This window comes from Camellia sinensis, chromosome 15 (genome assembly GCF_055761805.1).
Source record: "Camellia sinensis isolate YWXY chromosome 15, ASM5576180v1, whole genome shotgun sequence".
NCBI classification, from domain to species: Eukaryota; Viridiplantae; Streptophyta; class Magnoliopsida; order Ericales; family Theaceae; genus Camellia; species Camellia sinensis.
In genome coordinates, this window is record NC_138975.1 from 131276680 (window position 1) to 131294933 (window position 18254).

The window sequence follows — 18254 nt, forward strand, 5'->3', positions numbered from 1 at the left end:
GTTGAATCACGGGATTATTTAAATGGTCAGAACTCGTGTACCTCAAGTCAACGATTCAACTCTTCTTTTTTCCTCCCATAAATCAAAAAAAAAAAAAAATGAAGAGAAGAGAATACATAGTTGAATCAAATAAAATAAGAAAGAAATTGAACACAATTAACATCAACAAGACACTTATTTGTGTCCCCCAAAAACCTTATAAACTTTTTTTGGGGGGTAATGCATAAACTTCATCTGAAAAAGCCTTTTCCTTCATAACGGCTGATTGATGAAGGTACTGAGAGTATAGCCATGCAAATGAAACCTGCAAATTGAATCCCAGTACCTATGTAACCTCTGTTAAGGAATGAAATCGACTTTGATTCTTGCTCATCAAGTCCTCTGAAATCATCAAAAGCGGTTTGATAATTCTCTTTAGCTCATGTGTGACAGCAAAGCCAACTCCAACTGCCAAAAGGAAGCTGATAATCTGCGAAATTTTTAAATCAAAATCTCATATTAAATTGATTGATAATATCCAAGAATACATTTTTTTGCCAGTAGAAATTAGAATGAATGAATAGTTCTTCAAAAAAAGATGCTACTAGGTAGTGGCTTTTGTGAATCCACAAGATATCCATTCTCAAAAGTGTTTTTTACTTATTTCAAATTTTCATTTTTTGGACAACCAAAACTTAAAGACAAATAAATAAGCTCAACAAAGACGAAAATAAAAAATAAATTTAGAATGTCATAATTTTCACTATACAACTGTACACAGCCTTTTTATTTTTACTAGCCAAGATTTATAAAACAAGATCAATATTGGATATGAAAATATGTGAAAAAAACAAAATTCTTTAATTTTTCTAGCACAAAATTTACAGTTTTAGAAACTATGAAATTTATAATTTCATAATTTTCGTGCATGATAAACTGTGAAATTTCATAGTTCCATAAATCTTAAATTTTTTTTAAAAAAAATTGCAAAAATTTCATCCTTTATATGTGTTTGAGAAATTGCAAAATTTCATTCTTTCTTTTAAAAAAAAATTGCATAGCTTCTATTGTGAAATTTTTTTGTTTTATTTTTCAAAATTTTATATTGAAAATTATTTTATAGGTGTTGTCATATAGGTTCCAAAGCATAATTTTTAAGAAAAACAAATGTGCAGAGTCAAGTTATGAAATTTAATTTTTTTTGTTTTTGTTTTTGAAAGCATTAATCTAAATTGTGGCATCTGATGTTTAAAAAAAAAAAAAAAATGCGATTCAGAAGGGGATGGAAATCATGCGGTTTTTGAAGATTTTGGATGTGAAAGTGTAAAAGAAAGGAATATGCTGGTCTCCCGTTGGGATTTTTAAGTGGATCGTATTGGCGGGTCTTAGTGAGCTCATTTTAGGGTTCATATTGACAATTCGAACAGTCAATAATTCATTACAAAAAATTTAGTTTATCAGAAAATCGTAACCACGTATTCTTATTTATTTTCAAAAAGATAGACAATAAATATAATTGAGACATTTATACACAAATCTTAATTTATGAACTTATACTCCATTGTGTCCTAACTAAGAGTTTTTTGATCTTTAAGTTTTATTAAATTTTAATAGTCAGAGTTACCATTCAAATAATGATTATTTATAAAGGAATATGATAATTTGATATTTATTTTAATTTTCATAACTTTAAAATATCAACTTTCAAATTGAAAAAAAAAAAATTTATGTGCAAAAAAAACTAATTTTATTTTTGAAAAAATTGAAAAAATAGAATTATTTTTTTTGCGAAAAATTAGGGTATGTTTGGTTTGTGTTTGAGAGATGTGTTTTAGAGATAAAAAGTACGAAAACATGTTTGGTTTGGTTTTTTTTAAAAGATGTTTTGGAAAATTATTTTGAGATAGAGTTTTGGAAAAAGTGATTGATTTGATGTGTGTGAGAGAGAGATTTGTTTGGAAAACTTGTTTGGTTTACAAGTTTTGGGAAATTTTTTTGGGAAAATTTGTTTGGTTTGGTTATTTTTGAAAACTTATTTGTAGAGAAAATTTCCCAAATTTTTTTCAGAAAATCAAACCAAACGAGCCCTGAAAATTTTGTGTCTATAAAGGAGCATGATGATGGAAAATTGATGTGCAAAACTTAAAAAAAAAAATGAAAAATGAAAAAATTGATAATGTTCTTAGTTTTAAAACTGGAAAAAACTGATAATATTCTCCATTTATTAGATAGTTAAATCAAACCAATAAGTAGAAAGGCAAAAACGTTTAATCTCATGCTTTGTTTTCTTTTTCCCCAGCAGTTAGTGAAACAATGATTTGGAACACTACTATGCAAATTGATAATATTCTTATTTTTAAAAATTGAGAAAAAATGATAATATTCTCAGTTTTACTAAATATAACTTATTGGTTCAAAAAATATTAGATAGGACCCGAGTTATCGTAACATTTGTAAATATGACTTTTAAGTAATTAACTCAATATAAATTTTGAGAATAAGTTGTTCGTTATTTTTAAAAACAAATGTGATTTAATTATGTAACTACGGTAATTCGATTGACATGATTTTCTACATGAATAATCCGTCATGATTTAGGAAGTTTTAGATTTAATTAGCTCAGTTGGCAGCTGAAATTCAGTTTGAGAGGGAGAATTAGTTGAGAATTGTTTGATTGTTGGGGGGTTAGTTAGTTGGTTAGGAGGTTAGTTGGATAGGGTTATTCCAGTTGTATATGGCTACAGTTGAGGAGGGAAATGGGGAGGATATTACTATTATCAAGTTTTCTAAAAAAAGGGAAAAATTGAATCCAAATTTAGTTTCCCATTTTCTCTCTTCTATTTCTTCAGTTACTACTTTCTTCTTTCATAGTCATATCAATTGGTATTAGAGCAAGACTATTCTTGGACTGCAAAAGAGATTCCACGTAAATAGTAGATGAGAATAGGGCACAAGAATAAAAAAGGATTGATGAAGCAATACAAACTCTTAAAAACAACAGTGATAACCAAGCACAGGACATTAGAGAGATTAGAAATTCATTGAAGGATATGAACGAAATCAAGGAATTGATTTTTTTGCCATGAATGTCAAGTATGATCAAATGGCGAATGGAGTTTTTGGAAATCATCCAAAAATCATGGAAACTTCTCAGGTTCGATCAAATAAGGTGAAACTAGCCACTTTGCATTTAGAGGATAAGGCCCTTCAATGGTATCAATGGTTTGAGAAATGCCATCGCCTTATTAATTGGGATCTATTCAAATAAGGAATTATTTCTAGATTTGGGCCCAATTCTTATGAAGATGCAATGGGTGATCTAACCAAATTAAGGCAAACAACCACTGTGAAGGAATATCATGAACAATTTGAGATTCTGGCAAATAAAACCAGTGATTTACTAGAAGCTTTTTTCATTAGTTGTTTCATCAGTGGGTTAAGAGAAGACATTAAGGCATGAGTGTTAAAGTTCAGGCCTACTACTATAGTTCAGGCCATTGGATTGGCTAAAATGCAAGAGAATAGCATTGAAGCCATAACAAGAAAAGCAAGGCAAGGGAATAGAGTGGGATAATCTACTTTTTTCCATCAGCCCAAACCAAATCCATTTATGAATCCTGTGAAGAAAGAACTACCAAAGGACTTGGAAGAAAAAAAAGCCAAAGGATTATGTTTCAAATGCAATAAGAAGTACACAAGGGGGCATATATGCAAAAAGAAACAATTATATGCTCTGGAGATTGAATAAGAAAATCATGAACAAGTGGAAGATGAGGGTGAAGAGGTGGATGCAGACCAAATTCCAGAAGAGGAATTACATATCTCTATTAATGCCTTGTATGGCTCTATTTCCTATAGAACTATGAGGGTAAAAGGCAATGTCAAGAAAAAGTTAATCATGATCCTAATAGACTCGGGAAGTACTCATAACTTTTTAAGTCCAGAAGTAATCAAGAGAGTTGGGATAACGACCTCAAAGACAGACCCATTACCAGTTTCAGTTGCTGATGGAACCAAACTGATGAGCACAGTAATATGCAAAGGATTTTGGTGGGAAATGCAGGGTATCGAATTTCAAGCTAACATGAGGATTTTGCAACTCAAGTGCTATGGCATGGTTTTGGGATTTAGTGGTTAGCAACATTAGGTCTAGTGAAATGAGATTTCAAGATTCTTAGCATGGAATTTTAGTTGAATGACAGAAGGCATGTGCTAAAGGGGGAAATAAAGAAAAATTGACAGTCATTGGGGCTAATAAGATGAAAAAGATATTTCAGAAACAAGCACAGGAAGTTGTAGCTCAGGTGTATTCTCTTCAAGCTGAGTGTAATGAACTAGAAGATACATTGCCACTAGACTTGGAAGCATTGTTGGTTGATTATGAAGATATTTTCCAGGAACCTAAGGCCCTTCCTCTAACCAGAGCTCATGACCTTTGCATACCATTGAAACCAGGGACAAAACCTACCAATATCAGGCCCTACAAATACCTCTATTTCCAAAAGACAGTGATTGAAAAACAGGTTAGCGAGATGTTAATTTCAGGAATTATTAGAACCAGTGTTAGTTTTTATTCTTCACCTGTGCTCTTAGTTAAGAAAAAGGATGGGAGTTAGAGAATGTGTGTTGATTATCGAGTCCTAAATAAAGCTATTGTGACGGATAAATTTCCTATTGTTGCTATAGATGAACTCCTTAATGAATTATGGGGTCCTAAGTATTTCTCTAAGCTGGATCTGAGATCTGGTTATCACCAGATAAGGGTAACTCCTGTAGACATTTACAAAACTGCATTTAGAACCCATGATAAACATTATGAGTTCATGGTAATGCCATTTAGGTTAACAAATGTGCCATCTACTTTTCAAAGCTTGATGAATGAAGTTTTCATGCCTCATTTAAGGAAATTCATCTTAGTATTTTTTTTATGACATTTTAGTTTACAATAGTTCATGGACTAATCATTTGCATCATTTACTTTACAGTTGCTGCGCGTTTATTAATTGTTTTCCAAAAGATCCAAGTGTGTCACATCCCGAAAATTTATACAATAAAAATTTTCCATTGTTTAATGTAAACGGAAACCAAATCTCAATATTGACATCATTCTCAAATCCCCAACATATGTATTCATTAACCATCAAGAGATTTACAAAGGAGATTCCACATGTGAGCATACATTCAACATCCCTAGTAGATGAATCTATAGCATATGGCATAATAAGTCAAGTACAAATAAATGCCCTCAAGGGCTACAAATTTCAAGGTTTAAGCCCGGTTACACAAAAATGGTTCTTCGAACCCATACATGTAAAACCCTTGGCTTGTCAAAATAATTACAATAAAAGAAAAGAGCCTTATGCTCTCAAAACATATTCCACGCTTCTAACTCGGCGGGATCACCATATCCTTTCCTACACAAAATCCCATAAGGGTGAGCACAAAGCCCAATAGGAAAAATCTTTACAAAGTATATACATTTTATACAATTTCATGGGATGAATGCATAAATCATGCCATGTTCAAAAACATATATCTCTACCTTTTGAAACTTTTGTGAAAAATGAAATCATGAGAATTTAACAATTCAATAATTCCAATATAGTTCAAAGGGGCGGTAAATATGACACAAGTAATCCCTAGGTTGGTGTCTGCAAGTAGGCATGACAAACACTACCAATCCCCACTTTATCAGTAACTAACTGGAAGGCACGTGGTACCTTCTCCAAGCGTGTTTTCAGTCTTTCATCATAGACATTCAGGCCAACTTAACCAATACTAACTATATCTCTTATCCGAACTTACTAATGTATTAACCCCAAAACAAATCAATATGATCTTATTTCACAAAACAATTTCCTTTCTCAAAGCAATACTTTTTTCTAATGCAATATTCAAAATCAATTGCATCGATGATAAAATGGAATGGTGATGCAAATGTCTAATGCAATAATAAAATCCTATTTAAAACATCTCAACAATACCAATTTGAAAGATGATGATAATTAAATCAAGTGCCAATACAACATATTTTATATCAATGCCTTGAAACTTCTCAACTCATCCACACAATTCTGCATTGTGATCAAATTTCCACATCTCTTAACAATATAATATCATAGTAGATTTTCTAAGAGACAATATGACAATATCAACATTCATGTATTCTCCACATGTTAAATAGGGATGGCAATGGGGGGCAATGGGGTGGATATTAATTCCCCATCCCATTCCCCTATAATAAATTTTCCCTATTCCCCATTCCCCATTCCCCATGGGTACCACCCTCCCCATTTCTTAATGGATATGGATTTTCCCCTACCCACTTTAATCCCCATTTTTATTTTTTATATTTAATGTTAACAAACACTTTTTTTTTATAAAGGTTTTAGCTAAATATACCTTCAATCTTTTTTCTTTCTTTTTTAATATATTTAATGTTAACAACTTATTTATTTATTTATTTTTTATTTTTTTAAGGTTCACAACAAAAGCTAAATATACATTCAATCTTATTTTATTTTATTTGGTTCAACAACAAAATCAAATACACATTAATTAATTAATTAAAAAAATTGTTTTATAATAATCAAATATATAATTTTGAGACAATCAAATAAGTTTTAGTAATTGAAAAAAAAATTATGAAGAACGTGGAAGATTAAAAAAAAATTACAACCATCTCTCTCTCTCACTCTCACTCTCTCCCCCTACATGTTACAAGAACCTGATTACAATGTTATAAGAGCCTGTTTGAAGAAATAAAATGTGAAAGAACCTGTTTTAAGAAAGTGTTATAAGACCCATATTAAATTGTATCAGGGCATAAATAAGGAATTGTTTGTTGATCTCTTAGCCACGGATATTTTAGACATTAAACCATCTTTCTCTTAGCAAATTTGAACCATTCATTTTAATTTATCCAAAATCTAATTATACCTTTAACAAATCTGAACTACTCATTTTAAGATATCTATACATTACCACACCCAATCCATCCTCCATCTTCTTCCTTTAGTCCCCCACGAATTTTGTTATTTGTTACTTTTAAAAAACAAAAAACGTTTTTTCAATTAAATTTTTACTAATTTCACAACACCATCACCACTATTCTCACTTTCATTGTCACACTACCATCACCATAGCCACTACCATCATCACTGCCGCCATCATCCCACCACTATGTAACAATCTCTACTTTCACTTTCGTTCCATCACCATCACCACCACCAAATATAAAAAAATATATTTTTAATTTTTTTTATAAAAAATATTTTTCATTAAAAAATATTTTCTATCTAAATTAATGAAGCATAACATTGGGAAACAAGCTGATTTCAGTTAAATCTGTTCATAACTAAGAAAAATTCTTTTAATTTAAAAAAAAATTATTTAGTAAGACTTTGTATTCCCTTTTTGTTTTTCTAGCAAATAAATCTTTGTACCCATCATTTCTAACCAATCACGACTCATGCTTGTTTTGATTCTCTACAATTTTCTTATTTTCAAATGCATTCATATATATATATATATATATGTTGTATAAATTGTGTGATAACATAAAACAAATAGATTCATACTCGTTAATTGAAATTTCAGAACAAGCAAACCATTCTGAAAATTACAATACATAACAAAATAAAATAACATAGAAAAGTAAACCGAAACCTACACTAGACAGTGTCCTTAATTTTTTTAAATAAATTTAAAAAATTCTAGATATGCATAAAATTTGACAAGAATAATGTGACAATGTTAATTAATGTGTATTTGATTTTATTGTTGAGCCAAATAAAATAAAATAAGATTGAATGTATATTTAGCTTTGGTTGTTGAGAGGGTAATTTATGATCTGGAGTTGGGCCGAGGTAACGGCCGAGCAGGTTGAGGGCCCAACGGTGCATGGGGCCGAGCTGATCAACTATCCGCCCGGAAATGGGCTGCCAGAACTTGGGCCGGGCAGAGTTTGTGCCACCCCGGACCGTACAGAAACTGCTCGGCCAAGAAGTGCCCGGTCGGACCAGGATGCTCGGTCCGAGGATGGTTGAAGCCGGACAGACCGAGTGACCGGCGCCCGGAAAGGCGTGGTCAGCCGAGGTAGTTGATTGACCGGCAGGAAGGCCGACCAAAGGAGGTACCCGGGCTAGGCTTTGCCGGGATGCCGCCTAGCCCGGTCCTCTATGTGTTTGTCCGATTAGGCGCATGGGTATGAAGCATGGCATGGCCGTGGTAGAGCAGCTCGGCTGCCGAGCTCCAGTTGTGAAGTCAGGCAGTTGAGATTAGGTGATGTTCAGCAAGGTCTATGCTGACAGATGGGATAGCAGAGCCACGTGTCAGGAGATGACTGGGAGTGGGTAAGGGGCTCAGAAGGTATATAGGCATGTCTGCGCCCCCATATGCAGACACACGAACATCTCTGTAAGGACTTCTTACACTCAAACACTCTCTCCCTTCTCTCTATCCATCCTAAGGTGTGTGCTAACTTGACCGTCAGAGGGTTTTTCCGGCCACACACCGCCGAGTAGCTCACCATTACTTGCTCGCAGGAAATCGGACATCGACGGAGCTCAGAAGAAAGGAATACGGGCTTGCCGGAATATTTGCTCCCCGTACAGTTGTGAATCTTAAAAACAAAAAAAAAAAAACAAAAAACAAAAGAAAAAAGATTAAATGTTTATTTAGCTTTGGTTATGAATCTTAAAAATTAAAAAAAAAAATGGTTGTGAACCTTAAAAATAAAAAAAAAAAAGATTGGAGGTGTATTTAGCTTTGGTTGTGGATCTTAAAAAAAAAAAAAAAAAAAAAAAAAAAAAAAAAAAAAAATTGGTTGTGAACCTAAAAAAATAAATAAATAAATAAAAGAAAAAAGATTGAATGTATATTTAGTTTTGGTTGTGAATCTTAAAAAAAAAAAAAACATATGGGAAATTAGTGGGTACCCATCCCCTGTGGATATTTAAAGAATATCACTTACCCTACCCAATGGATAAGAAAAAGAGGAGAAAACCCATGTATTTGGGTTGGATCTCCATGGATACCCACAGGATAGGTTATCCATTGCCATCCCTAATGTTAAACACCATTTTTAGCGTTTGGTCTTTCCACAATAACAACAACAAGCTATTGCTCAAGCTTTTCAATTCTACAATTTCTTATTTCCTTATGAAAACTCTTCATTTAATACAACTATAGAATTTCTTCCATCATTTTCTCACATGGCAAATAATCAAGTATCAATTTCACAATATCACAACTTTTTTCCAAAATCCTCAAATTCTAGGGTTTCACCAAAATAAGGTTTTTATTCCATTTTTGATTTTTTTTTTTTCCAAAAACAACACCCACACCTTAGAACATACTCATATTATCAAAAGTTTTTGGGAAAAATAAATGAAATCCACCTCTAACATCATCTAGCGTTCAAAAATCCAAAATCATAATTCACAACACGATGAAATACTCAAAACATGTATAAACTTGCAAAAATATATATATATATATAACTCAAAGATTATCCATATCTCAAGCTTGGAAAATAAAAAGGATGAAAATCCTAGAAATCAACGTTGACAAAAACACAATCTAATCGGTTATAAACGTAGCTTTCGTCGCCCTTTTCGATTTGGTGTAAGAAGCCTCTTCAAACTCTTAAAGATTGAAACTAAATCTTAGAGAGAAGTTAGATTTGGACGTGTTTTAAGAGAGAAGTGAGAAAGTGGATGAATATATATATATATATATATATATAGAGAGAGAGAGAGAGAGAAAAAAAAAATTGTGCAAAAAAATACTTTTGGCATCAGTTTTGAGGAAAAGAGCACAAATTTTGAGATAAACGCGCCGAGCCTGAGTGGTTTCAATTCCGCACGAGCATAATTCCCAATCTGCACTAGTGAAATTTTTTTCCCTTAAGGGCGGATTGCTCTAGAGAGCTGTCTAGAAAATCATCCAAAATCCGCTCGAGCGATTTTCTACCCAAAAAAACTCTGAAAATTTTGAAATACTCTGTGAGGATTCGCTCAGGTGGTTTTCAATTCCGCATGAACAGTTTTGCCCAAAAATTCAGAAAGTGATTTTGCAAACCAAGGCTAGTTCTAATGCCCAAAACTCAAAGTTTACAACTTGAAAAAGTTGCGAGATGTTAAGTAAGAGTAGAAAGAAATTTCAACGACTCAAAACGATGAACAAAACACCGAAAGAAATGCATACTACCCTACTAGACAATACCATTGAAGCCCAAAACCCAGGACATCACAAAGTGTGTGTTTGGCAAGAAGGAGGTAGAATACTTAGGGCATTTGGTTTCGGGAAAAGGGGTTTCTACTGAACCAACCAAATTACAACTATGATCGGTTGGCCTACACCTGCTACTTTGAAGGAACTAAGAGGATTTCATGGCCGTATAGAATGGTATAGATGATTTGTTTAGGGTTATGGAAAAATTTGTTCTCCACTCAATCAATACTAAAAAAGGATTCCTTCCAATGGAATAAAGAAGCTGTAGCGATGTTTGAACAGCTTAAGGCAGCAATGACCACAATACCAGTTCTGGCTTTGCCTAATTATACTAAGGAATTTATGGTGGAATCAGATGCATCAGGAAAAGGCTTAGGGGCTGTGTTAATGCAAAAGGGACATCTAATAACTTTTTGGAGCAAAGGCTTACCTGCACAGGATCAAGTTTTATCTACCTATGAAAAGGAATTAATGGTTATGGTCTTAGCTGTACTCAAATGGAGGCATTACCTTTTGGGTAAGAAATTCCTTATCAGAACAGATCACCAAAGCTTAAAGTACCTATTGGAGCAAAGAGTGGGCACCCCATTCCAACGGAAGTGGATTACTAAACTGTTGCGTTATGATTATGTGATCATTTACAAATGTGGAAAGGAGAATAGGGTTACAGATGCTTTGTCCATTAAGGAGGATACTGTAGATAACCCTACTACTTTGCATGCTATCACTTTTGTGTCTACTAGTTGCTTAGTTGAAATTAAGCAAAGCTGGATATCTGATCCAGTGGTGCAGCAGGTTATTGCTGATTTGATTCTTGATCCTAATATCTATACGGGTTATCGTTAAGAGTAAGGATTCTGACCTATAAAGGCATATTGGTGGTAAAGGACATATCTCAATTCAAGACCCAAATTATGGAGGAATTTCATTGCTCTGCAGTAGGTGGGCATTCAGGGATTGATAAAACCACAAAGAGAATTCAGAGAACTTTGTATTGGAAAGGTTTGAAGAAAGATGTTTCGAGGTTGGTTTTCGAATGTGACATTTGCCAAAGGTTTAAGAGTGAAAATGTGAAAGCACCTGAATTATTACAACCTTTTGCTATTCCCAATCGAGTTTGATCTGATATCTCTATAGATTTTATTAAGGGACTTCCTACATCACAAGGAAGATCTATTATATTTGTAGTTGTAGACAAGTTGACTAAGTATGGCCATTTCATGGCACTTTCAGATCCATACATAACCAAAGATGTTACTCAAGTGTTCCTTGATTAGGTTTACAAGTTACATGGAATGCCTTCATCCATCGTATCCGATACAGATGCAGTATTCACTAGCAATTTCTGGCATGAGCTTTTTACTTTGCAAGGTTACAAATTGTGTTTAAGTTCCTCTTATCATCTATAAACTGATGGCCAAACAGAGATCTTAAACAAGTGCTTGGAGAATTACTTATGATGCGTGACAAGTGACTGTCTTAGGAACTGGGCTAAGTGGCTTTCTTTAGCTGAATGGTGGTATAACACTTCCTACCATTCAGCCATCAAAACCACTCCATATTATGCTGTTTATGGCCAAGATCCACCAAACCACACCTTTATTGCACCCCTCTACTGTGGCCGATGTGGATAATTGGACAAGGGAAAGAGCTTTAATTCTCAGAATGTTAAAGGACAATTTGCATCAAGCTTGACACAAAATAAAGCATTATGTCAATACTCATGGATCAGATCAAGAATTTGAATCACATGACTCGGTTTACTTGCGGTTGCAACCTTATAGGCAGTCGACTTTGGCATTACACAGGAATATGGAGCTTACTCCTAAATTTTATGATCTATTTCAGGTTGTGGCAAGATTTGGAAAGGTTACTTACCAGTTACAGCTACTCACTTCTATCCACATCCATCTAGCGTTTCATGTTTCTTTGTTAAAGAAAAAGTTGGGTCAGATCAGAACATAATAGCACAACCTACATTGTCACTAGTCGCTCCTGATGGTACTTTCCAAATGGAGCCCTTAGCAGTGCTGGACAGACGTATGGTTAAGATAAACAACAAGGTTGTGGTTCTACTCCTCATTCAGTGGTCTCACTTATTTCCAGAGGATGCTACTTAGGTGGACTACCAGGACATCATCACCAAATATCCCCACTTCCAGCCTTGAGGTCAATGCAGTTTTTAAGGGATGGAAAATGTTATGATTTAGGAAGTTTTAGACTTGACAGCTGAAATTCAATTTGAGAGAGGAAATTAGTTGAGAGTTGTTTGATTGTTAGGGAGAGGGTTAGTTAGTTGGTTAGGAGGTTAGTTAGTTAGGTAGTATTGGATAGGGTTATTCCAACTGTATATACCTACAGTTGAGAGGGAAAAAGGGGAGGATATTACTGTAATCAAGTTTTCGGAAAGAGGGGACAAATTGACTCCAAATTTAGTTTTCCATTTTCTCTCTTCTATTTCTTCAATTATTGCTTTCTTTTTCCATAGTCATATCATAATCTTGTAAAAGAGCCTTATAAGATTAACGATTAACGATTAACGATTTAAATTATTGACATGGGTCCAACAATGGACTCACTAAAACCTAATAGCACGATCCAGCTAGACAACTCAACTGAAAATAATTTATTCTCTAAGACTGTGTTTGAATCATTAATTTAAATAGATAACATAAAAAGAAATTATAACTAGACCCTGTCTCCATAAAAGTCAAACTCAGGTAGACAAATGTTGCGTATCAATTTCTTTTCAGTGCGGACATAATATATAGCAAATGGTAATTGTAATGTTGTGTAAACAAACCCAATCATACTAGTTGCTATCACAGACCTGCAATTTTGTAACACAAAAAAAGAGATCATCATCATCATATACAAACAAGCAAAGCAACTATATATTTATTTTATTTTAATAAGTTTCTCCTTGCTTGAGTTTTGTTTTCTGAATTGTTTTCAAAAATTAGAAAGCTAGTTTGAGAAGGAAAAAAAGAAACACTAAAAAATATGTTTATGAATTTTTAAAAATTATTTCAATCCAAAAAATATAATTGGTATTTGGGCCATAAATTCAATTTTAATACTGTTGAGACAACTGTCTCAAGTTCTAATCTTTTGGAGCTATAAGGACAACAATAATTTAAAAGATCATATTATCCTTACTTATCATTTATCTCTGTCCATATCACCTATCTATTTGTATCCCTACCATCACCAACAACAACCACCATTGGCTACCACTTTCAACATCGGTGACTTTTTTGATGATCCATAACCATGGGAATTAGGGGTAAGCGTGGTCCGGATTAGTTCGGATTGGGATAAAACCAGGACCAATCCGTTATCTACGGTTCCTGAAAAATTGAAACCAATCCAATCCGTTTAAATCGTGGAACCAATTCGAACCAATCTGTTTAAACACGAATTGGGTCGATTTAGGATCATAGATTTACATATTTAAATAACAAAAAAATATATAACATTTTAATTTCTAAGAAACATATAGCAGAGTTCTCCTAAAACTGGATATGCATTACACAAAGCAGAGTGTTGGATTGTATTAAATGTGACAAAATAGAACAGAACATGATAGAATAGAGCATTCATCAAATGTGACAAAATAATAATATGGCTTAAAAACAAAATAGAACAGAACATTCATCAAATGTGACAAATCTGGGGTCGGAAAAATCAGCAAATAGAACATGATTCCCACAAAAACAAAATATAAGAGTTATCAAATAATAATATGGCTTAAAAAACAAAGTAATCAAACAGATCAAAAATGTTATTCATTATCAAAGACATAAAGCACAAGATGGAAAAATCATCAAACAGATCATCAAAGACATCAAACAGATTTATTCATCAAATGTGACAAATCTGGGACTGGAAAAATCAGCAAACAGAACATGATTCCCACAAAAATAAAATATTATATATACATATGTATATATATATATAGAGAGAGAGAGAGGGGGGAGGGAGCTCACCGAGAGAGAGAAAGAAAGCTACAGTTACTGATCTGAGATGGATGATGATCGAAGATGGAGGATCTGAGAGTGTTTGAGAAAGAGAAGAGAGAGAGAGAGAGAGAGAGATGAGATTGTGATAGGCAGTGAGTGAGTGAGTAAGCGGCGTGTGAGGTTGAAGATCTGAAATGGATGATCGAAGATGGATGAGAAAGAGGAGAGAGAGAAAGAGAGAGAGAGGCAACACTGAGTGAGTGAGTTGAGCGGCGTGTGAAGTGAATTAGGGTTAGTGTTTAGCTTTTATATGAAACAAGAAATGATATTATGTGGGAGGGCATATGGTATAAATATAGACTAAATGTATACAGTCCGGATCGGTTTCAATCCAGAACCTTGAGGTTCAATCCGGAACGGGTCCATGACCTACGAATTTTTAAATTTCTAATCCAGAACTAAACCACAGATTCAAAAAACCAATCAAATCCTACCGGATTGGATTGGACCAGATCGAATTACAGATTATACGAATTCTTGTTCGGCCCTAGGGAGAATGAAAAAAATTATTATTCAAAACAATAAGTTATTTTCTCATCAAATAAATTCATTAATCATGCCCTTATAATCGACATGACTAAGACATGTTCGCATTCCACATGTGTTGACTTATCAGCCGATGTGTGGGCTTACACAATTTCTCATTAAAAATGAAAAATCAATTTTAAAAGCCTTTTTTGGGGCAGAAGTTTTTGGCTTTTTCTTTTGTTCTTTTTTCCTGTCCTCAGTGATGGTCTTTTTGTAAAGTTGGTGAAAGTGTCATTTGTTACACAAAATACCATCTTTTAAAAATAGATACATATAGTTTGAAGTGGAAATTATGAGTAAAATACCTGTAAGCAATGATATCTTTAAAAGAAGTTTTAGAGCCATTACTGAGCTTGAAATTCTGTAGCCATAACCACTACAGAAGCAGCTAGAATGATGAGGGTGAATATCCTCAATACTAGGGTTGATTTTGCTATTCTTTCCTTTGAAGTTGCCATCTTTGCAAATCCCTAAAACTCTGTTTGGATTACTTACACACCCTCTCCGTAACAATGCTTATACTTTATTGATGATCAAAGAAAGGTCATTAATTTATAGGGAAAACAAACAACCACCTTCTCTCTCTCCCTCTCTCTCTCCCTCGTTAATGTCAAAAGGTTTTTGGCTGCATGCATCTTAGGTGGTTGTGTTAAAAAAAAAATACTAAGTTATAACCATTAAATTAATGGGAATTTTATAGAAAATTCTATCATACAAAAAATGCTACAAGAATGATGTAGTATAAGGATATTTTGTTTTAAAGTGAATGGATGAAAGGTCTTTTGCCAAATCATTCTACATAAAAAATTATGTATAAAATTTCTATTTTTATATCATTACTTGAAATAATATTGTGGTGGAAATTATATGATTAAATCAGTGAGAGATAACAATTTCATCTAATTCTATTCCTTCACACCGTGTGGGATGGTCTTACTATTACTTAATGGACGCAGTTTCTCTCCAATCCAGTTTGATCCATTATTTGAATTATTCAATTTTTAGTGCATTTTAAATATAATGCATAAAAATTAAATTGATCAAATATTAATAACTAGGGTAAATTATAAATACAACTTCCGAGGTTTGCTTAAAGTACAGATTGCATCCTGTGGTTTGAAAAATTATAAATACCCCGTTGTTAGAATTTTTTATTTAAGAGAATTAATTAAAAAAATAAAATTCATAATTGTTCTCCTATACAATAATAAAATTACCTATATTATTAATTAAAACATATTTTTAATATCATTAAAAACTGTTAATTAACTTAATGATTTATTAATAAAAGAGACAAATTGTTATGAAATTAAAAAACTTAAGGGTGGAATATAATTTCCAGAACCATAAGAGACGACTCATATTTTAATTAAATCTCTAGAGGTACCCTAATAAATATATATATGTGAATCACATTTATCTTTAAAACATAAATGACAAATATAATTTAAAAATTAGACCATTTAAAAATAAAATATGATTAGCTGGACAATGGTTGCATAATTGGAATTCTGTGTAAACAAACCCAATCATAACTCTAGCAATCACATACTTGCAAGTTGCAAACAAAACAAAAAAAAAAACAGCAAACAAATCATTTTATACCAGTGAAAAAAAAAAAAAAATCCTTTTTATATTAAAAGAATAAAAAATAATAATTCACATTTATCTTTAAATTATTAAATCACTGAAGTTGAAATTTAATTTCTTACAAAAATAAAAATAAAACTAAGAAAAAAAAAATCGAAGCAACATTGCTAATACACTGCTTAAAGCTATATTATTTACTATTAACATTTTATAATAGCCACCAAAGCACATTAATAACAATGAGAATATTGTAGCATTGGCTATCCACCTAAATTAGTGAAATAAATAATTTTTTTGTCCATATTTATTTTACAATGAATATGAAATTAAAAAATTCTTCAATTTTATGACAAAATATTTATCAAAATTTAATTTGAATAAAAAAAATTACAATAAAACAATAAAAATATTTTTGAAATTTTAATTATCAATTTTTTTAATAGAATTTGCACAAAAAAATCCACTGCGAGTATCCACGTCAGTGATAATATATAAAATGGTGATATGTTGGTGATATATGTATAAATAATACCTATCTATATTATTAATAAAAGTGAACAACTCACTTGATGTCTTTTCCTTATGTCACATGTCCTCACTTTTTTATTTGAAAAAAAATATAAAAAATCAAATAGCTAAAATAAGAGTAAGACTCAAACTTTGGACCTTAAGTTAATAAATAAAACTCTTACCACTTATATATAGTAAAAAAAAAATTATTTTTACTTATTTTAATTGCACGCATCGCGTGATACCTGCTAGTATTATTATTAAGTGAAAATCTCAATTAGTGTAGTAAAACCTTACTCTCTTCATGCCACGTGGCAATGTTTTTTTGTTTTTTATTTTAAAAATGTTACACAACGAGATGGGCAAGATTTCAACCCATGACCATAGTACTATTATTAATGAAGATCTCTATTGGTGTAGTAAAACCTTTACTCTCCTCATGTCACGTGGTAGCATTTTTTATTTTTTTTAAAAAAAATTACGTAAAGAGATGACTAAAACTTGAATTTATAACTATATGAGAACAGGCTAATTTAGTAACTTTTTGACTATTTTGCTAAAATATGAGCTAAAAAAAACTAGTATGTTTGGCATGGCATTTTAACTTTTTACGAAAAGATGTGCAAAAAGTAGAGAGAAAATATGTTTGGTTTGTGTTTGAGAGATGTGTTTTAGAGATAAAAAGTACGAAAACATGTTTGGTTTGGTTTTTTTTAAAAGATGTTTTGGAAAATTATTTTGAGATAGAGTTTTGGAAAAAGTGATTGATTTGATGTGTGTGAGAGAGAGATTTGTTTGGAAAACTTGTTTGGTTTACAAGTTTTGGGAAATTTTTTTGGGAAAATTTGTTTGGTTTGGTTATTTTTGAAAACTTATTTGTAGAGAAAATTTCCCAAATTTTTTTCAGAAAATCAAACCAAACGAGCCCAGAATCTTTGACTTTTTAGTATAAGTTGTTGGCTTTTTTAATAATTTTTTGATTTTTTAGCTAAACCGACTAGTCCCCAAACGAGACCTTATGATAGAAGAATTTATACTACTTAAACTAAATACATATTATAATATTAATTTTGTTATTATTATTTTTTATTCTTACTTATTTAAATTATGCCCGCTATAAATTATGCATCGAGAGGTTAGGAGGAGAAAACTAATAAGAAGCACTCTAAGCAGGAGGACGAGAATGGCAAAGCAAAACTAAGAAGAAAATGAGAGAGAGAGAGAGAGAGAGAGAGAGAGAGAGCCATTGGGCTCATCTTCGCTTTTGATCATTACAAAGAAAACAAGCACACACACACATATATATATATATATATAGCGGTTGATACATGTGTAATTTAAATAAAATAAAAATACGTATTATATATTGTGTGTTATTTAAGTACTAAG

General features: G+C 32.3%; 1 pseudogene; it reads right to left on the minus strand.

Annotated features, from left to right (window-relative positions):
- Positions 1-230: 230 nt before the first annotated feature.
- Positions 231-15223, minus strand: LOC145813292 (CASP-like protein 4D1; annotated as a pseudogene).
- Between the last annotated feature and the right edge of the window lie 3031 nt (positions 15224-18254).